The following is a 22015-nucleotide window of genomic DNA, read 5'->3' as shown; positions in this document are numbered from 1 at the left end:
GCAGGCTCGTGGTGCCGCCATTCAGCTCCACCAGGCGACTCAAAAGCCAGCACGGTCCCTGCCTTTGGGCGAGGTGACAGCCTGCCTCACGTGTGTGTCGCTGTGGCCGGTTCCACGCCAACGGTGACTAGAAGTAAGACTCACCCCAGGATTAAAGGGAAGACCACACCCACCCGTGAAACCGGCTGACGGAGGCCTGGGATGGAACTGGGGCTCCCGCCCCCACGCCCCACCCACGTCCCGCGCTCACCCCTGCGTGTTGTCCAAGTGCGTGCACTTCCCTGTGTGCCCGGGCCCCTCCCGCTTCACCCCCCGCCCCGGCCCGAGAAGGCCCCCCCCATCCCGTCCCAGCAGGGCTCACCCCCTGGCACCTGCTAACCGGAGGCTGTGGCCGCTGCACGAGGTCAGGCAGGCAGGACCCCCGTTCCCTTTGCTCCAAATTATGACGGAAGTGCTTCCCCGCAGGACACAGCAGGGACAGCTACTTGCAAAACCTGGGAGAGTGGGGGAGGGGAGGACGAGCGGGGTCCCAGCCGGCGGCCTGCGGCCCCTGTTCCCTGGGGATTTACTTGCTGACTGGGGACCCAGCGGGGCCCCCAGGAGGCATTACGCCGGCAGACGGGGGGCGGGGGGGGGGACAGCAAGGCTGCCCGCACTCACACGAGGCTGGTCCGATGGAGGAAACTTGAAGAAACCCCAGCACCACGGTTCCCCAACGAACGTGCCGATTCCTGAGGCCAACGGAAAGGTGTTTCTCCCAAGTCCAGCCGTGCTTTGAGCTCAGACCGTGTCAGGAGTCACACAGCCGTCATGGCCAGCAACCGCGGTCCCGCCACGCCGGGCACACTGCCACCTGACCGCTGGCTGCTTGAGGGGCAGCGGGGGCCTCGGTCCCCTCTCCCCCTGCCTGCCCCCCCAGTCTGGGCGTCCCCCACATGCCAAACGAAGCACTGTGGTCAGGGGCGGGGGGGGGGGGACAAGGGGGCAGTGGCGACCCGGCAGGTGTGGACGCCGTGGCATGTGGGGGAGGGGTGCCCTGTCCAAGGTCACAGGGAAGGGGGGGGGGCGGCACCTGGGAGCCGTGCTTCCAGCCCCCGAGACGTTGCTCTCCGGGCTTATCTTTCCGTGTAACCTTGGGGCTTAGGAGTAATTGGAAATTGATTTTCTTTTAGTTCGTGGTACTTAGATTTCAAAACGTTTGTTCTCAGGGTACAGCTGGGTACTCCCAGCCAACCCCCCTCCAACCCCCATCCCCAGTCCCTGGCCAAAAGCGGATGCACAGTATGTCCTTGCTGGCAGCCATTGAATTCAATTTCCAGACCCCGTGTCCCTGGTGAATGCTCATCGTGAAAAACCCTGGCCGGCTCCCTCTGCTTTCAGAAAAAGCACCACAATCACGAGTATCTGAGACGCAGCCCCGTGTCGTCCACACCGTTTACTAATTCAGGTACGTGCCCGGGGGTGAGGGGGTCAGATAGTGAGCTCTCGGTGCTTGGAGCGGTCAGCACCGTTGATGGTCCTTTTGTTGGACCCCCTCCTTCTGTCCGCGGCCGAACCCTCACTCTTCCCCTAGGGCAGCCCGGCTCCTGCCACCCGGATGCCCTGTCTTTATCATCCCCTGGCCTGGCCGGGAGAGGCCACCACGGGGGGACGCATCACACCGAGCGCGGCGGCGGCTCACGGGCCCTCGCACGGGCCCCGCGGTGGGGACTCACCCGGACAGGTGGGGCTGGCAGGTGGGGGGAGCGGCACCCTGCCCTGGGCCGCCTGCTCCCAGAGGCCTTGCCAGTAACCTTGGCTGGACCTGAGCCTCCGGCCACGGCCATCCCTGCCCACGCCAGCCCAGCCTCAGGACCCCAAGCTCCCTTGCCACCCCAAGACCACGTGTCCCCTCTCCTGCGCTCCGTGCCCATGAGGTCCTGGCAGGGGACACTGTTGGTAGATCCAGAGAACAGGGCTGATGTCACACTCCCGAGGCTCCACGGGGCCCCTCCCTCCAACTTGCAGAGCAGGGCCAGGATCTCTAGCAAGTTGGCCCAGGGTTGGAACAGAAAGGCTTGGGCGGCCCTCCCGAGGCTCTGAGGTCCCCCAGCCTGCAACTGGCAAGACGTGGCTCCCGGGGGGGCTGTGAGGCGCACAAGTCCCCCTGCCCCAGGGAGCCAGAGTTCACTGTGGCCCCAATGCCCACCGGGGTGTGCCCACTCTTCCGAGGATCAAGGGAACGGCAGTCCAGTTCGGAAAGTCACCAAGGCCACTGGCCCTCGCCCGGCCCTTGCCTCCGTTCTCCTGGGGAACTGGACAGAGCCTACTTGGAAAATCAGAGGAAGGGGACCCGGGACCCCCAAGATGGCCACTCCCCAGGCTCCTGCTTACGCGCAGGGACGAAGGGCAGGGACGCGGAGACCGGGGGTCCGCACAGCCGGTCAGGGGCCCAGCCGGAAAGGACCTCGGGGCCCTGCTGCCCCTCCCCCCCCCCCCCGTGGCTGTGGGCACCCACTGCACCACGGGCGGCCTCCGTGACAACCGTCGGCCGTCTGGGCAGGGCAGGGGCCGGGGGAGGCCCCGAGCCTGGCGTCTCTGGGCAGCAATCCACAGCTTCACCGCGTTATTTCGGGCCTGCGGGTTCGGGTTGGGCCGGAGCATAAAGGAGACTTTCTTGGCTGTGCTCTGGCTTCTCCTCCCCACCCTGTGGCTTGGACGGGCCCAGGACGGCACGGCTTCAGCGTAGCCCTGCCGAGGCTCCCCCTCGTCCTGCCAGGCCTGGGAGCGAGGCGGGCCCGGGGAGGCCTCGGGTGTCACCCGCGCCGCAGAGAGGGGCCTCCCCTCCCGGGCCTCACCCTCCTTTGCTCAGCTTCCGGAGGCCACGCTGCGCTGCGAGGCTGCTTCGGCCTCTTAAAGGCTCATTCAAACCCTAAACGAGAACTCAGGACCCGCTTGCGCCCGACTCGACCCTCCAGACACAGGACCCGGCAGCGCTGACCCCAGGCCCAAGGACAGGCCTGTCGGCTCTGACCACGGCCGTCCTGAGGGCCAAGGCCTGGGACCACCCTTCCAGGAGAGCAGATCAGCCCCCCCCCCCCCCCCCCCCCCCCGGGGCTCATTAGCCCCTCTCACTGCCCACTGCCACCCGGAACCCTGCTCCCCGCGAGCTGGCCACCCAGCCAGACTCTGGAGCCTTTACCACATGCCCCCGCCGAGGTCCAGACGGGGACCGAGGACAGCCAGGACGCCCCCAGCGTGCCCAGCCAGGCAAACACAGCCACCTCGGCTGCCGAGGTCCTGGGAGGACGGTCAGGGTCCTTCGGCCTGAGCTCGGGGTCTCCTAAAGCAGAACACAAGAAGCTCCTGAAATCCTGCGCCCCACGGAGGCGAGACCCCTCGGCGCCGGACGTCGCCTCCCAGCCCCCACCCCTGGGCTTGCGCACAGGAACCAAACCCAGACGCTACCCCTCCTCCCCCGTCCTCAGGATGGGAGGAAAGTCTGGCGGCCCTGGCCTCGGGGAGAGATTGTCTTCACGTCTCTGTGGTGGAGGGGCTGCTTCCTCGCCCACGCCTCCCCAAGGCCACGGGGGTCCTAGAGGGTCTCCGAGCCTCCTTCGTGCACACTGGAGCCCCTGTGAGAAGCGTCCGGCCACCCGGCCACCCCAGCTTGGAGGCAGGACGTCCTGGGAGTCAGGCCTCACTTGTGCGGGCCTGGGGGGCCGTGACGAAGGCCGCCCTGGCGCTCAGGGGCTGCAGGTGGGGCCAGGAAGGGCCTTGGCCCACAGGAAGGAGGGGCAGGACGGGCTGTGTGGAGACGGCCACTTGGTGAGTGCACACTGCACCTCAGAAGGAAGGGCTGGAGACACGGACCCCTGTGGGGTCGTCCCTGAGAGGAGACCGGGGAGGGAATGGAAAACCATTGCTGCTCACGTCCCAGAAACAGCGCAGTCCAGAGGGGCCGCGTCTGTAGGGGGGCAGGGGAGGGGCGTCTCAGGGCCGGAAACCACCCCCAACACGCCCACGCACAGGCACGCACACCTACGAGCACGCGGCGTGCCCCTACCTGCTCCCAGGCACGCGTGCGCGTGCACACACAGACGCATTCGCACGCGTGCACGCATGCAGCGCAAACAGCTCATTAAACTCTCTGGATGTTAAGTCGCCAAGAAGACCCCGCAGCTGCGGCCTCTTCCCGGGCCGTCTTCGAGGCCGGGGGAGGGAGCTTCGGGAGCACAGGGCGAAGGGCGGTCAGCAGACATTTCCTTTCAGCCCCGAGTCCGGCTCCTCAGTGCACCTCGTGCCCTCCGGCCTTGGGGGACCCCACCCGCGACAACGGGAGCCGTGGGCCCTGACGAAGGGGCACCTCCTGGGTTTGCCCCAGCTGCTTGGAGCGCCATGGAGCCCTAACGGGAGTCTCGGGGAGCCCCTCGGCCACACCCTCCCCGGGCCCAGGACCGCCCCCCTGAGGGCACTGGGGGGTGCATCCCAGCAGGAGACGCCCAGAGGACTTGTGCTGCTTTCCACCCTCCGGCGCCCAGGTAGCCTGTCTCTGCCCTCTCCGGAGGGTCCCGCCTGCCTGGGACCTGGGTGGTTGGCTGCCACGGCACGAACCCAGAGGAGGCAGGGTGGGCCGAGGGATGCCCACGAGTATGGGGCCAGTGTGCCCGGGAGGGCTGGGCTTTGAGGCCTGGCCCCACCGTCCTCCGGAAGGCCGCACGCCCAGGGCTCCCAAGCCAGATGGCTCCCCCTAGTCCCCTGCCCGAGGCACCCCCTGGTCACCCTGCGCCACGGTGGGCCCAGGCCCCTCGCTTTGGTGTTACCTTGCGGGTCTGTCCAGACAAGGTCTGAACACAGGAGTCTGATGTCTGTGTAACGAAGGGATGAATGAACGAGCAGGTCTCAGTTCTTTGTAGTGACCCCGGGTGTGTAAGGCAGGACGAGGGAGACGGGACTGGCTTTCCAGGGTCATCGACCCTGACCTCCTCCCCACAGGGACAGACGGGGAGCGGGAGAAGCTTCCACAACCCTCCCTGCCAGGAAGGCGTGGGCCCCGCTCCGGGGCATCCTGGGGGATGGGCTACGGGCTCCAAGCAGACGCATGTGGCCTCCTGGGGGACCCAGCACGGGGCCAGTCGCCTCCACGCCGGGCACCTGGGCCCTCTGGGCACCTGGGCACCAGGCCCGCCTGGGCCGGGACCAGCTGCTCCGGAGACGGGACAGGCGTGGGACCGGGGGGCTGCCGTCCACACTCCCGAGCGGACTTCCAGGAGCTCGGGGGAAGGAGCACCAAGGCCAGGCTCCGCGCTCCCAAAATAGCCCCGGGCGCGGCCAGCGGCCAGGGATGGGCCGCTGACCTCAGCGCACAAGCATCCGTGCGAGCCCAGCTGTCTGCACGGCCACACCTGCTGGGCCTCAGTGGACGGCAAGAACAGCCGCTGGGCCACCCACCCACCGCAGAGGCAGCCGGCCGCTCCGAGCCCAGCTCTCCCCGGGTCCCGGCAAGGGCCCTCACCCTGCCTGCCCTGCACTGCCCTTGGGCTGGACCCGGGCTACTCATCTGTGAGCCAGTTTGGCCTCAGATCGTCTGTCCCCCCATGAGGAAGGGTCTCCCCCCCGAGAAGGGCTGTCCCCTCCTCCCTAGGAGGGCTGTCACTCCCAAGGAGGGTTATCCCTCTGGGGAAGGGCTGTGCCCCTTCCGCGGTCACGGAGGGAGTGGCCCTGCCCCCAGAGACAGAGAACCACCTTGTGTCCTTCCGGTTGGGGTCTCTGTGGGCTCAGGGGGATTTACCAAGCCTAAGTTTACAAAGCAAGTAAAGAACCTTCACGTCATTTGTATCCGCGATCGTGTTTTCCCCACAGTCTCGCCTTGTACACCCTGTGTGAAAGCAGGGGGCTCTGGGGACGGCTGGGAGTCCTGGCCCACTGCACCCCACACACGGAGCCCTCAGCTCTTGGGACACAGCCTCGCGGCCCGCCCTGCTTCCTTTGGGGTGACACCTGGGGGGTGTCAATAGCCCAAAGAACAAGGGTGTCTGTTACCTGCGGCCTTCAAGTCCAGCCGAGGTCAGCCCTGGCACCGTCGGGCTGAGCAGGGGTGAGGCTCGGCTGTGGACAAGCGTCTTCTGGGACGCGTGCCACGAACCGGGCAGACACCAGTCCCGCTCTCAGGGGCCTACACGGGCCGGGTGAACAGACACCAGAGCCCTGGAGCTCTGCTAAATGCAGGTGGGGTGTGACTGAGGGAACAACGTTAGAGCAGAGACAAGAAGCAGGCAGAGGGTGTGTGTGTGTGTGCCAGGGAAGAAGCTCCTGACAGACGAGCAGCTGTGCAAAGGCCCTGGGGCAGCATCATGCTTGGAGCATTCAAAGTCAGCAAAGACGTCAGCGTGGCCACAGATGAGGAAACCAGGCCACTGAAGGTGGGTGACGGCTGGGAGACATGGGGGGTGGGTGTGGACTGTGCTTCGCATTCTGATGGTAAAGCTGCTGGGGGTACCGACTGAGAAGCAGTCAAGCCGAAGACACATACCAAAGACAAATGGCAGACGTGCTGAAGTCAATGTGGGGGGGGGAAGGGGCAAGGTCGACCCCAGGTTGGGCTGAGCATTTCCTGGGTTGGCAAACCGTCCTAATGACACCTGTCCAGAGAGCTGGCCTCGATCCTCCCACTGGCCTGGACCTCTGATCCTGGACTGTCCTCTGCCTGTAAGCTGTTTCTGGGCTAAGGCTGTCCCCACTTCTCTGGCTCTTTAGCAGGTAGTCTCTGTAGAAACTTCTGGAACCTACAGAAGCTGCCATCGGAGGAATTAGAAGGGTCTCCCTTCTCTGCCGGTCACCCCTGTGAATCCTGGCCCAGAGGCAGCCGGAGGGTGTCCTGGGCAGGTCAGACTCACAGGCTCCGAGTGAGGCCGGGGACTGGCCCAGGCGGTGGTGCTGGGGGTCCCCAGGGCTGGCGACCCCAAGGGTTTCCTGTTGACTGCAGTGTGGAGGGGGGCAGGAAGGGCCTGGGGCAGGGAAACAAGGAACCTCTGTGCTCAGGACCAGGGAGAGTGGTTTGGGAGCCTCCTTGGGCCTTTGAAGTCCTGGGCGCACTCCCCCAGAGGTGGGGGGCGGGCCCTGGGCAGGGGCAGCGGGGCAGGAGACGGGGGGGAGTGGCGGAGCAGGAGGGCTGGAGGGGCCCCACAGAGCTGCCCCCGGCTCTGGACTCCCTGCAGGGACGCTGAGGCCTCCTCTTAGACGGATCCCCCCTCCTCTCGAACTGGGTCTCCTGCTCACTGGGCCTCGGGGGTCTGCACGCACTTCTCACAGCCGCCCTCTGAGTCCACACACAAGCGCTCTCTCTCTCTCTCTCTCTCTCTCTCTCTCTCTCGGCTCCTCAGCCAAAACTGCCCAGCCCAGCCCAGTGGGCATGTGCCCAGGGGCCGTGGGGACCCAGCCCAGACATCAGAGCTGCAGGGGGGGCCTCTGACCCACATTCCGTCACTCCCATCACTAGCTTCCCTTTTCTTATGTCGCCCCTCACCCCACACCCCTGCATATCCACACCGTGTCCTGGGCCAGCGTATCTCGTGTCTCACGGTGCAGCGAGGCACGAAGGACAGAGGCCTTGGGAACAGGCGGGCCTGAGGGCCCCCCCCCCAGCCCAGGAAAGGAACGTCCACATCCACCTGGGAAGTCGTGAGGTGGTGTGTTCGGCACCTGGGGACACACGCCCGACCTTGTCCCCTTGTGAACAAAGTATTCTAGTCCGTATATTCGCACGTTAGCGTTAGATGTATCATATGTCGAAAAGAACTCGTGGAACACATATGTACATTTTAACAAAACAATAAACACCTGCCATGTGGCTTGAGAAATAGGACGGCTTAGCCGAAGGAGGCAGGAAGACATTTGCGGAGGTCCTTACACTCGGGGGGGAAAGTTGCATGCTTATTTTTGCCCACCCCCCCCCCGGGCCCTCCTGAGAGGGGCGAAGGCTGAGGGCCCCCTACACTCACCCCCACACACCCAGCTGCGCACACACTCACGCACACACTCGCACACACTCTGCCTCGGTGGTCAGAGTGGCCGGTGGCGTCCCGGGTTTAGACCCACCGTCCTGTGGGAGCCTCGCTTGGCTCCCACCTCAAGGCCTTGCGGCAAAGGCACCCTGCGCCCCAGCTCCTGCCTCCAGGCCGCAACCACGGCCGCGCCTGGGGCAGCCCCCGCCCCCCATCCCCGGCCCCTGCAGGCTCCACGCCCTGGCCAGCCTGTCCGTGCCAGCCCGGGCTGCCCTGGCCCTCCTCCCTGGAGTGACTCTGGGCCCGAGGCTCCCGGCTGACGGCAAACCCAAGGCCATCGATGGCCCCACACCGTCCAGCGGTCTTCTGGAGACGGCCCGGCCCCGAGTGATGCCACACAGAAGCTGCTCCCCACGGTCCAGTAACCCCGTGCTCAGGCGTCTTTGGGAGAGCAGAGCCCCGGCCCGTCCCTGGAGCCGGAGAAGGAGGAGGGAGAGGAGGCCTGGCCCGGAGGGTCCCCTGGTGCCGGCCCAGCAGCGAGGCCAGCGGGGCCAGCACAGGCCGAGTCGCATTCCTGAGCAATGAGGCAGCGGCCTGGTTGTCGAAGGCTGTCATTGGGGGAGCCCACACTGGATGCCGGCCAGCCCAGATGCAGGCATTCCTCCGGCTGAGCTGCCCTCGGGCACTCACACAGCCCCGCACCGGGCCCCCAAGGACTCAAGGACCGGGGGGGGGGGGGGGGGGCCCAGGGGTCCAGGACAAGAAACACCGGGCCCCTGGACATTGGGCACCGAGGAAGGTCTGGTGATGGCCGTGAGCACGCAGCCTCATGCCCGACTGACTCAGTGGCCCGAGGAGGTCACAGCCAGGTCCCTCCTCCTCCTCGGCCCCCGGGACCCTGAGGTCCCCAGCTTTCTAGGTATGTGCTTCCCCTCCCCCATGACCCCAGCCCTGCCCCGGAGACAAACCCCCGAACGGCTCTCCGAGGCCCCTTTCAAGGCAAAATACAATCCCTCCTGCTCTAGAGTGGACTTAAATCGCTTTATTCTATCGAAACACATTTAAATTCCCCGTGAGACGTTTGCCAGCTCGGTGGCAGCACGCCGCAGTGTGGCTGACGACATTGTCTGGGAAGTTCCCGTCCCGGGATCTGGGAACCCGACGTGCCCGTGCTGTCCCCTGCCCAGGAATGACGGCTCAGTGTCCCCCGCTCTCCTTGCGTCCCGGAGACGCTGCGGTGGCCTCAGGCGGGGCGGGGACACGGGCGGCCGCGGGAGGCCTGCCATCTCAGCCACCTGGGGCGCGTCAGGGCCCACGCCCTCCGACCGGTCCTGGCTCCTCTGCACCCCTTTCTTCTCCGTTCTCTGGGGGCCGTGAGGGTCGTTTCCGCTTCCAGCTGTGAGGAACGAGGTGGCCACGAGGACCGTTTTGCCACACACGCACCCCGATCTCTGCAGGGTCAAGCTGGGAGCAAAGACGCCCGGTCAAGGGCCCCCGCCCTCCGGGGGACACAGCGTCACACCGTCTCCCAAACCGTCCCCCGTTTGCACCCGGTTGTGCAGGTCCCCGTGGCTTCCCTGTGTGGTCCCCACGGTCTCTTTGCCCGCCTGGGGGCTGTCCCCTCCCTGATCTCGAAGGGGCTGGGCTCGTCTTCACGAGGTCTGTGCCCTTCGGGCTTACTCTGCGTGAGGTGCCTGTCCAGCCCCCCGCCCTGGTTTCCTCCCTGCTATTTTGTAACTGTCTCGGGGGAGCTCCGTTTCCGTGTTGCAAATCTCTCTTCCCAGCCTCTGGCTTCTCCTCTTCGGGACCTGGGGTTTTCCTTCCCTGACTCACTTACCAACTCCTTAGCGAGCCTTGGGGCCAGGTGGTAACTGGGAGAGAACAGGGCATCCCCGCCCTCTGGGATCCACAAGGCGCGATGGGGCCAACCGGGTGCAGCCGCGAGGGGCCGTCCACCCACCTGCTGGGGGCTCCGCCTGCACTTGGGGGGGCAGGGGCTTCAGGCAGAGGAGGGGGCTCACCGCAAGCACCGCTTCCAGGAAGGAGGAGAGACGCTTCCTTCCTCCCACTTGGGCGGCTCCTTCCCAGCCCGTCCTCGGGGCACGGAAGGAAGGAAGGCCTGCGAGGTGAGGGCTCTTGGAGGGCGCTTTGGGCCACACAGCTGGCCACTGAGTCCTCAGCTGCCCGTGAAGCTCCTTAGGCCGGCAGCCGTCGGCGAGCGGCGCCCGGGCGGGTGGGGACGGCGTCACGGGCCCCGGAGGGGAAGGAAGCCCTCTCCCCAGACCACGCCGGGGCCCCGGCGGGCACGGTGCAGGCCCCTCTGCCCGACGGGAGGGCAGTGAGACGCGTCTGATGACCGTGGCCTGCTCATTCCTACGCCTGGACGGAGGGCCCCAGGTCCCGACGCTGCCAACCGGCAGCCTCTCCAGGCCACGTACTCGGCTGCCCTCGAGGACGAGAACGCCATGTCCCCTTCTCTGGAAGACGAAGACAGGCAGACAACAGGGACGGAGTCTGGGACGGGGGGGGGGTACCCCGGGGAGCGGATGGGGCAGAAGGAAGCCCTGCCCAGCCCTGCGCACCCTGCTCCAGAAGCCCCTGCCCGGCCCCCCTGGCACACCCGGCCCGTGAGTGGACACTGAGGGGCCGGAGGGCTGTGTGGACGGCACAGCCTGGGAGGAGCCACCAGGGAGCACGGCCCCTCTGGGGGAGCTTAGCCTTTGTCAAGAGCCCCGGCCAGGGAGCCGAGCATCTCGACCCCGATTCAGCCCCGCGCTCCCTCAACGTCCCTGGCGTGACAGCAGGTTCCTGCCGGCTGGACACAGGGGTCCTGGCAGAGGTGCGCCCCGGGCAGGGGTCACGGCGACGCCCCAGGGAGCTGAGCTGGCCCACAGCCGTCGGGGGGAGATCCCGGGCCTCTCCTGGAGCACATGCAGATTCCCAGGCCCAGCGCCCCCGGACTCACGTGTGGACACAGGGACCGCCACCCGCGCTGCAGACACAGCAGAGGCTCTGGGTGGGGAGGGGCCCTCAGGAGGCAGGGTTCCGCCCGGCAACTACAGGTGATTGAAACAAAACAAGAGACTCCCTTGCGCTTGAATTTTGTCCAGAAAAACCCTTTGGGCACACAAAAATGTTAAAGATTTCACTAACGGTATTTAATGTAACTGAAAACACGCGTGCAAGCACATGAAACTTTACAATGTTACGAATGTTTTCACCTGTACAGTGTCTTTCTGCTCCGGCGGGTACACGGTCCTCTCCAGCACCCACATGCTGTGTAAATAGAATCACACGGGGCGCCTGGGTGGCTCTGTCGGGTAAGCGTCCGACTTTGGCTCAGGTCATGATCTCACGATCTGTGGGTTCGAGCCCCGCGTCGGGCTCTGGGCTGACAGCTCGGAGCCTGGAGCCTGCTTCGGGTTCTGTGTCTCCCTGTCTCTCTGCCCTTTCCCTGCTCGTGCTCTATCTCTCTCTGTCTCTCTCTCTCTCTCTCTCAAAAATAAACATTAAAAAAATTTAAACACAATTGCATATCAGACCACAGCGAACATCTCGATAAGTTCTATAAAGTAATTGTCTATAAATGAAATCATATGAATGCATTATTTTGTTTCTCGCTTCTCTAAATGTCGTATTTTTGATTAACAGACTTTATTTTGTGAGCAGCCTTAGGTTCACAGCGAAATTGAACAGATGTGCAGAGATTTCCCAGATGGCCCCTTGCCCCCCCACACACAACGCTGGTCCCTTACCGACCTCGCACCACAGTGGGGCACTGGCCACGATCCATGAACCTGCACTGACACGTCACAATCGCCCAAAGCCCGTCACTGACACGAGGGCTCGCTCCGGCTGTTGGGCACTCTGCGGGTTCGGGTACAGGTGTAATGACGTGCATCCGTCAGTGTGGCATCACTCAGGGTGGCCTCGCTGCCCTGGGAACCTTCCGGGCTCCGCCCCTCGTAAGCACTGATCACTCTACCATTTCTGTTATTCTGCCTTTTCCAGAAGGTCCCAGTTGGGATCACACAGCGTGTAGCCTTTTTGGGTTTACTTCTGTCACCGAGTAATCTGCATTCAAGTTCCCCGCCCCCGCCCCCCGTGTTTTCACGGTCTCTTTCTAGGGCCACGTAACCGCCATCCAGCTGCGCCCCCGTCCATTTACCTGTCCACCTGCTTCAGGACATCTTCGTTGCTCCACAGCCCGGGCAACGGTGGAGGAAGCCGCTGTCCTCGGTGCGCAGGGACCACTCGGTTTCCTAATGGGCGAGAGACATGAAAAGGACCCCACCACGTGGTAAATGAACACGTGAAGAACGCATCATCAGTCACCGTGGAAACGCACGCTTAAAACCACGATGGTGGCCAGGACGGTGAGATTAAAAGGGCTGACAGAATCAAGGGTTCCGGTCGATGCAGAGACAGGGAGATTCCGTGATTTTTGGTGTGAGCACAACTTTAGAAATCTGTCTGGCACTATCTTCCCAAGTTGGGAATCCACGCAGCTCCTCTCCTAGAAGTGCCTGGGCGTGTTCACCAGGAGACAAGCGCACGCGTGCAGGGGGCAGCGGCATCCATCTGGGCCGTGAGCTAGAAACACAAGCGTCCGAGCACAGTCGTACAGAGAAATAGTCCCAATGAGTCATGCCGCGGAACACGGCAACGAAAACAGAACGAACTTCTGCCGGTAATAACCGGGGTGAACTTCACAAAGACACTGTGCGCTGAGGAAGCCAGACACAAAGGGATCGACGCTGTGTGTTTCCACTGATGTAAAGTCCACACCCAGACAAAACTCCCTGATGGTAGTGGAAGGCAGAGGAGGGGCTCCCCTTGAGAGAGAGGGTCACTGACGGAGGGGAGGAGAGGCCGGCCGATGTTCTGCGTCTTCGTCTGGATGGTGGTTTCGTGGGTGTGGCCCCTCCTCTAAATGCACCAAGCTGTACATTTATGATTGGCGAACTCTTCGGCGCCCACGTTCCTCTGCAGTGAAAAGGTTACTAAGAAGAAAACACCATGCCCATGAAAAGGTGCGCGCAGCCTTTGAAGTTGAGGGATAACCTGGTCCCTGCAGGCCCCGCTGCGTCCCACGAAGAGGTGCTTTGCTGCCGGGAGAGACGGGCTCTCAAGACACCCGCAGGACCCCACCCGCAGGGTCGCTGTGCACCTCCGCGTCCAATGCTGGCCGGCGTCCCTGGCCCTTTCCTCGGAGACACGACAGAGACGTGCGAGATTTCTCATGTGCTTCTCTGGGCTCTTAGAATCCAGAGTTCATATCCCCCGTCCAGTTAGTGAAAGCCGACTTTGCCCTCTGAGGGGAGCCCGTCTCCGGCCCCAGGCGCTGAAGGACCCGGAGGTGAAGCCGCATGTGGTGGCCGCCAGCCCTTAGCACCTGCTGTCACAGCCCGAGGCCGCCCCCCACCCCCGCACTGCCCCAGCTGCCGCAGAGGAGAAGGCCTCAGGCTGGGGCAAGGGCTGAGGAGCGGCCCGAAGGAGGTGGCCCAGGGCAGCCAGACTCCCTTCTAGGCCCGAGTGTCCCCAGGCCCACCAAGCAGCAGGGGACAGTGCAGCCGGCCAGTGAGCCGGGGTCGGGAGAGGCTTGGTGGCCAGGAACGGGACTCCCTCGGAAAGTGTAAGTCAGGGAGCCTTGAAAGCAAGATGGCGGGAATGCCCACGGTCCCAGGAGAAGGCCCTGGAAATTCAGACAAGGCCCCTCTCCTGCCCCAGCAGGTTGCGCTCAACGCACTGTCTTTTTGTTCATTCTTTTTTCTTTCTTGTGTATCTCTCTCCTGTTAACTAGCAGTTCCTGTAGACAGAGATTGTCCAGTCACCATGGGCCCCACCAGCCGTGCTCCCTGGGGAGAGTCAGGGCACAAATGAGTCAATGAACCTGCACGCTTAGCTTCAGCCCACGCCTAACTCACACCAGAGGCAGGGACGTGTCCTGAGAGCCCCCGGGACGTGCCAGCTGGGTGGGCAGCCCCGTCCCGCCCCACACTGTCCGCCCCCCCACCCCCACACACACCACAGGACTGCAGCGCCGGAGGGGCGAGGCAGAACCGAATCTACCGTAACGTCTAGTAAATCAGCGAACTCGGTGGTGTTCTGGTAAACGCTCAACAGCGGATACTCGGAAGGGCCAGGGCTGAACTGTAGCATTTGCTAACTTCCATGATGCAAACGCAGCTGATTTCAGACCACTACCTGCGTTAGGTCACAAGGTAGGGGTGGGGGTGGGAGGGGAGGCCTCTCCAGCCCAAGCTGGATCCACACCCTGGAGGTCTCGTGCCTGTTTGGGTGGTCTGCGACCCGCGAAGATATCATTTGTGGCACGTCCCTCCACTGGTCTTGACCCCCCTCCCCCCCGGCTCCACCATGGGGAGGGGCTGGTTGAATCGACTCAACACCCAAGTCCCACCTTCCACAGACTCACACCTTCCACAGCTGCGTGGCCCTGAAGGTCCTCTGCCCTCTGCCCTCCTGTCCAACATCGCTTCCCCAAATCCACAGGCTCCCACCCACAAGCACACCCTGCTTTAGGAGGCATCCAGGACCTGGGCTGGGCTGGGCTGGGCTGGGCCGGGCCGGGCTGCGCTGGACTGGGCTGGATTGGGCAGAGCTGGGCTGGGCTGGGCAAGGGCGGGCTAGACTGGGTTAAGCTGGGCTGGGCCGGGCATGGCTAGCTAGAGCCGGGCAGGACTGGGCAGGACTGGGTTATGCTGGGCTGTGCTGGGCTGGGCTGGACTGGGCCAGGCTGGGCTGGGCAGGGCTGGGCTGGACTGGGCTGGATTGGGCAGAGCTGGGCAGGGCTGGGCAAGGGTGGGCTAGACTGGGCTAAGCTGGGCTGGGCCGGGCATGGCTAGCTAGAGCTGGGCAGGACTGGGCAGGACTGGACAGAGCTGGGCTGTGCTGGGCTGGGCTGGACTGGGCTGGATTGGGCACAGCTGGGCTGAGCTGGACTGGGCAGAGCTGGGCAGGGCTAGGCAAGGGCAGGCTAGACTGGGCTAAGCTGGGCTGGGCCGGGCATGGCTAGCTAGAGCCAGGCAGGACTGGGCAGGACTGGGTTGTGCTGGGCTGTGCTGGGCTGGGCTGGACTGGGCCAGGCTGGGCTGGACTGGATTGGACTGGGCTGGGCTGGGCAGGGCTGGGTCCTGCCTCTGTACTGTGCTTGAGCTTCTGGGCTGGTAAGTTTGAAGGACGAGGCCAGCCTAGAGGACACCGCTGGCCGTGCCCCTCCTTCCCTTCCTCTTGCTCTGAGGGCTGCCAGGGTCTGTTCCCTGGGGCCCAGTGGTGGTGATGGGGGGCGGGAGGGGCACCACACTGCTCCCACCAGGTGCTGTGGGTGACGGGGCCAGCCCCGAGCCAAGAGGAGCAGGAAGTAGCCCCCAGGCCTGGTGGGAGAAGCAACAGAGGAGCTCTAGGAAGAGCAGGGGTGGGGGCATTTCTGGAAACGACTGCTGTGTGGTCCACACGCTCCCTGAGAGAAGCCGGAGGCGTGGTCCACACGTTGAATGATCGCATTTCTGTGAAATGTCCAGGAGAGACGTACAGAGACAGACAGCGGACTGGTGGCTCCGAGAGGGGGGGGGGGGTGGGGGGCGGGGGCAGGGCAGGACTGCCATCAGTTAGGGGGGTTTGTCTTTGGGGTGGCAAAGATGTTCTGGAATCACACAGCGGTGAAGATTGCACAGCTCTGAATACATTGAAAAGTCACTGAGTGGTACGCTTCACGCGAGCGAATTCCACCTCGGTAACGCTATCTTCTAGAATCCAAAACAACCAAATGTATGAGACGCTGCCCCAAAGCCGGACTCTCCACCTCGCGGGGTGCTGTCCAGCCGCCCTCGGGCTTGCTTCTGTCAGTGTCGCCCCGCTGGGGGAGCTGGGAGATGCACGTATTTGAAAAGAAAAATCAGGGAGTTTATCCTGATGTTTACAGCTCAGGGTCAACAGCACAGGACTGTTAATTAACTTCTCTCCTGCCTGTGTCTTGTCTTTTGCACAAAACATCTTGGTTCCTAATCACCCAATTACCTCCTCCTCCGAGTGCTGCAGCAGAAACACAAGTATTTGCACACCCATGATAGCTTCGGCGACAACATGGTACTTGTAACAGTTAAACTGCCCGCAGATTTCTGCGCAGCTCCGTTTTCCTTAGAATCACCAAAAAGCTTAAAATCACAGAGGACTGTCATCCTGGCATTTCAATCAGAACAGTCCAGTTTCAGTCGTATAGGAAACACGATAACGACCGTGATGGAACGACACCTGAATGTCACCTGCTTGTACATCTTGAGACCGATGAATCACACACAGGACTTTAAAACAGTCGAGCCATGCTATCTCAGATGGCTGAATCGCAACTCTGGCCATCTCTGAGTCACCTTCAAGTGCTGAATCACGGCGTCCCCAGTCCCAGAGCCCCAGAAGTCTTCTCCACCGGAGAAAGCTCATCCAGAGAACTCTGACCTGAGGCCACCCCACGCTCCTGCTGGCCGTGGCCCATCCACCCAGAAGGAGAGCCCCGAGGGACACCTCTTGACAAACGGTCACCCGGGTTCCTCTGCAGCTGCCGGGCCCCGGGCGCTGTGCCCACTCTGAACACAGGAGTCTTCATGGGGCCCAGGGGAGGATGGGGGAGGGCGCGTGCCCGGGAAGGCCTATGGCCTACGGGACTCGGGCCCCTTCCAGCAGGGCTCTGGCTGCTGCTGGCCGACCTCACCTCGACACCCTCACCCGGCCGGCTAACACGTCCTCCCCGGGAGGGAAGCAGCGTCCAAAGGCAGTCAGACCTGCAGACCTTCCACAGACCAAGCTCCGGAGCGGCCAGCACCCTGTGCCCTGGACAACACCCAAGGACACGAGGGCCCCGGCCCCATCGACACGCGCACAGGAGCAAGGAGGCTGGCAGAGGAATACCGTGAGGATTTCAGAGCCAGGACTCGGAAGCCAGTGTCCCGCGGGCCAGCTCAGCCCTGAGCAAGGCACCCAGAAGGATAGCCCCAGTGACCAAGCCTCCAACGAGGAATGTGGGTGTTCACCAAGCCTTGGGCAGGGGAAAGGCAGGACCCCCGGGGTCCTGGGTGGTCGGGGGGTGATCAGGAGGCCAGGCCACGCTGGACTCTATCCTGAGGGAGGCCCAGGTGCAGGGCTGACCACACTGGCATCTGGGAGGACCCGACTGGCTGCCGCATGGAGGGAGCCCCGGGGCAGGGACCAGCCTGGGGGCCGGGCAGTAAGTGGACAGAGATGACCAGGCCTTGAGGTAGGAGCTAGGTCTGGATGGGAGGAGGGCTTCACTGGGTCCGGGACCGGGAACAGCGTCTGGGGAGAGATCCCAGAAGCCACCAGACAGATGTGTGGGCAGGAGTGACTTGGGGGTCCTCGGCGTCAGGCTGTGCTAGAGGCCATGGGGGAGGCGTGGGCCCGCCCAGGAGAGGGGACCCCAAGGGACCAAGTGTGTCCTAGGGGTACCAGGGAGAGGTCCTCAGAGAATCCCCCACCTGCCAAGCGTGTGGGCCTCTGGGGTCTGCACTGCACGTGTGACCAGCTTTGGGACTCCAGAGTTTCTGGTTCGCTCTAGAATCCACAGTGAGAAACCAAAGGCAGCTGAGGCAGGGCTGAGCTTCGGGCACAGACACTGGCTTCCACAGCCCCGGTGACTGGGAGCTTCACGCTGAGGGACCCCAACCCGGGTGTGGGGTCTTCTGACCCTCAGCACCACTTTGGGGACCCGTCACAGTGACCGGGACAGTTCACTGATGGGATCGTGCCATCCATCCCACAAGTTTCGCACATGGTGGTCAAGGGGACCCAGCGCCCGAGCCCCCCGGGGACTTGGGCAGCGGGCACGTGGCTAAGGCGTCTGGTCAAGTGTCCCAAAGCAGCCGACCCCACAGCAGCCCTTGAAGGCAGGCTAAGTGAGGGTCCCGGTGGGGACACTGTGGGCTCGGTCCAGTCTCCCCTCCAGGACCAGGGGGCAGGACGGGGTCTCAGAAGGCAGTTCCTCCCAGCAGGGTGGTCTCCTTGTAAGAAGCCCTTCCCCAGCAGAGGCCACAATTGTTCCCTGCAGCCCTGTCCTCACCCGCCCATCTCTGCCCTGGAGACCATGGAACCACAGAGGGACCGGGTTGCTCCCCCCACACGCCTGTCCCTTCCCCTCCCCTCCCCTGCTCCCCTCCCAATGCGCCCTCCTCCCCTCACCCCAGCTCCCTCCAGTCGAGGCCCTGGATTCCAACACCTTGACCTCATCTGCTCCAGGGGGGGACTCACCCCCATGAAAGCAGGATTCCAGGTGAGGGTGTGGACTCCCAGCTACCCTAGTCCCAGGGGCCGGGGACCCAGAAAGTACCTGCATCTCGGGCCCCCCCTCAAGTACACAGGGGTGAGGGTGATGGGCTGTCCTCACAGAAAGGAACGTTCAAACACTGTGACGCAGGGGCGCCCAGACCCTGGAGCCCGGGAGGGGTGGCTGCAAAGTCCTTCAGGGGCAGGAGCCGAATGCAAGGTGACCCAGGCCGCCGGTTTCTGGCACGGCGGCTGTGGAGAGGGGCGGTGCCAGCACCCCCCTCTGTCCTGCCCGCAGAGTCCGGGGCTCTGGGCCTCTCTGCTCAGGCCCCTCCCCTCCCCCCCCCAACCAGCCCCGCCTGCTCCCTGCAGGGCCACTCAGCACTGGTCCTGGGCCCTTTCACCACGGCCCCCCACCCCTCTGCCTCTCTGACAGCCTCTCCCTGCTCCTGGCTTCATGAACACCGAGGCTCCCACAACCCAGGCGCTGAGCTGGGGATTCCAGCCGGAGGACCAGTGTGCCCCATTGGAAGCCCTCACCCAGTGAGGAGGATTCCAGGGGAAGGCGTGGACTCTGAGCTTCCCTCCCGTGGCCCTGGTGCTGCCCCCAAATGCCCTGAGGTCACACAGCTACCAGGGCTTGGGGAGCAGGGCCCGCGGGTCACCGAGGCGGGCAGTGACGGTAAATTCTCAATCTGTGAGCTGGATTTCTGTCCTTCCAGCGAGATCCTTTGTCTTGACCACTACAGAGGCTAACCGGGCACCGGCGAATATGCGAACACAGGGTTGTGCGGGACAGGGCCCCCCACCCCCGCTCCGGCCCACGCTCCCAGGCAAGCTGGGGGGGTTCCAGGCCTTAGCCAGACCCAAGGTCAAATGTGCCATGGCTCCCGACAGCAGGTGTGGGGCGAGTTTATAAAAGTGAGGATTTGGAGGGGGAGAAGTCTGGATTTCATCCAGAAGCATGGAGGGGTCTTCAGTGGGCTCAGACAATCGAGCCTGGGGCGCTGACACGTGGTCAGAGACAGCTCGGAGACACTTCCTGCCCTGGGCGACAGACGGCACCAAAGCAGCCAGCCTGGGATCTGGGGTCCTCGGACTGAGGACCCCTGACCTTCCCCACCCCAGAGGAATGAGCTGAGCAAGCCCCACCCAGCTGAACGGTGGGGGCCTCTCCCGGGGCTCAAGGGGGAGCCAAGGGGGGGAGCCAAGGGTGCCCCCACCCCCTGGGAGCAAAAGCGGGGTGGGGCCTCTGGCCTGTGGACACCACCTGCTCAGCCTTGTGGCCCAGGGCCTCACGAGACCTCAGGGGAGAGAGGGCTTGGGTCCCAGCCCCCCAGGCCTCGTGGGCCGAGCCCCAGGCAGGCGGCTCTGTCTCCCCCCCCCCCCACGCGCGGGGGCTCCAGAGGCAGGGGCCGCCCCGGGAACAGCACACCCAGGGCCCAGCGAGGGAGGGCGGGGGGGCCAGGGCAACAGCGATGCAACCTGGGCAGCTTCCTCCTAGGCTGGACCCTCCCTGCCCCCGCCCGGGCTGTCCCCCGCTTCCAGAACAGGCGCCCTCACTCCTCAGGCGCCCCTGCCCCGGCGCAGCGCGGCCCCTCCAGGAAACACAGGACCCGCCGGCCTCGACCAGGGCCCCAAGCACGGACTGGCGGGCAGATTTCACGAAGAAATTGGTTTGTCCTCTGATTCCTCTTTCTGCCCTACCTTCTGCCCGCAGTGAGCAAGCAGGCGGCCAGGGAGCTGAGACCTTTTACCCAGTCCTCACTGGCTGCAAGATCTGCTTTTTCCCACGCTCAAGCGGGTCAGGTAGGAGGAGAAGGACGGGGCGGGGCCAGGACATGGGCGGGGCCAGATCGGGGTGGGGTCAGGGGGTGGGCGGGGCCAGGGAGAAGCCTGGGGGGCCTGGGGCCAGGTGTCACAGACCCAGCCAGTGAGAAAGGGCCCCGCCCCCTGCCCTGCCCTGTGCCCGAGTCCAGACCCGCCCGACCCCCGTGAGAATCCTTCCTACAGCGCCTCCCTGACCAGCGGATTCACAGGCCTGGGTCCTGCCCCGGGGGGTACCCCGACCTTGAGAGGTGCATCAGCTCAGGGTGCCCTGGTCGGCAGAGCCCAGCACAAGGGCAGGTTGCTCAGCTGAGGCAGGACTGGGGGCACCCGCTGGGAGGCCTGGGGGAGGGCACGCGCCTGCCGGGCAGCCCCCTCCCCACCTGGGCATCCGGAAAGGTGACTCATCAGATCCCCAGGGAGGACTCAGCCAGTACCAGAGGGCCAGCAGAACCTCCCCCACCTACACCAGGGAAGGGACAGAGACACAGAGGCCCGGGAAGCCACCCCCGCCTGAGGCCCGGGGGCCGCCCAAGTGGGGGCTCCCAGCACACAGGGGCCCTGCAGGGCAGCCGCGCCTCGGCGGGCTCCCGAGGCCCGTCCCTGGTGAGAGCCCCTCCCTCGCCCTGCCCGTCCGGTCGGCAGTGACCAGAGAGGCTCAGCCCCTCTGCCCTCGGCCCCTGCCATTTTCACTTGTTCCGAGTGAGCCCAGGTAATGCCTCCCAGCGTCCCTCCCTAACCCTTCTCTGCACATTTTGATGCACTTGGAGGACTCCAGCCTGCTGGCCTACATTCACTCCCTGAAGCCCCAGCTCCTGAGCAGCGTCTAAAAATAGGGTGTGACCAGCTGGATGCGGATGGGGCCTTGGCTCTGTCCGGCCAGCGCTCAGGCAGGAGGCCTCAGGGCTGCGGCTCGTCATCTGCCACCCGCAGAAGCAGAACAGAAGCGCCTCGTCAGGGTGAGGACTAGCAGGAAACACCCCCAAATACCCACACCACTTGTGTTCCCCGGCCTTGTTTCCAGATGCCTCACAGCGAGTCTGAATCACTGTCGTGATAGGCTGAACGTTGGGGACACAAAGACTGCCCGCCTTGCAAGGGCGCCTGCAGTGGACCAGGGCGGAGTGGGGCCGAGCAGGGGGCGCCTGGCAGGGCCCGGTGCCCGGGGGGTTGTGAGGGGGGGGGGGGGGGGGCCGCTCAGGGCGGGAGCCAGCCCTGCCGAGGCAGACAGACGTCGCAGAGCCCCCTGGGGCAGCTCCACAGGCACCCTGTGACACCTGGGGCAGGCGGGCCAGGTGGGCACCACCCCTCCCGTGTCCAAGTCCTCCTGCCAGGCCCTCCAGCCCAGGCCAGCACGTCTTCCTCAGTCCCCAGGGGACTCAGGCACCGTTGATGGGGCCTCCGGAGGCCGTGAGCTGGGGAGGGTGCTGATCCGGGGCGGGGGGGGGGGGGGGAGGGGGTCCGCGTAGGCCGTGGGAGAGAGCCGTGCTGATGCCCGGGCCCAGAGTCGCCGCCTCCTTCCGATGCCCACCCTGTACAAGGCAGGGCAGCGGGAGGCCGAGCCCTGGCTGGAGCGGGGGTGGGGAGGCAGTCTTGCCCAGCGACCCCTCGGGGCCTCCAGAGCCGCGGGAACGCTCTGGGCTGGGGACCTGGCCGAGAGGCCTTCTCCAGAGCCACAGTCAGCTGTGGGCAGAGGGGGCAGGCAGGGGCCATAACGAGAGCTGGGTTTGGTGTCGGGCCAGCTGGGGCGATGCCAGCTCATCACTTACCCGCTGAGTCACTCGGGGCAAGCACTCAACCTCTCGGAACCTCATCTGTGGGATGCGGCTGACACGCCTGCCCGCTTCCAGGATCTCACAGGGGCTGAAGGAGCCGCTTTGTGCAAAGCCCCACCCCCATAGCCACCAGGACTCCCC

Source organism: Herpailurus yagouaroundi, unplaced genomic scaffold (assembly GCF_014898765.1).
Source record: "Herpailurus yagouaroundi ecotype Mexico unplaced genomic scaffold, PumYag 202, whole genome shotgun sequence".
In the NCBI taxonomy this organism is placed as follows: domain Eukaryota; kingdom Metazoa; phylum Chordata; class Mammalia; order Carnivora; family Felidae; genus Herpailurus; species Herpailurus yagouaroundi.
Note: the sequence above shows the minus strand (reverse complement) of the source record.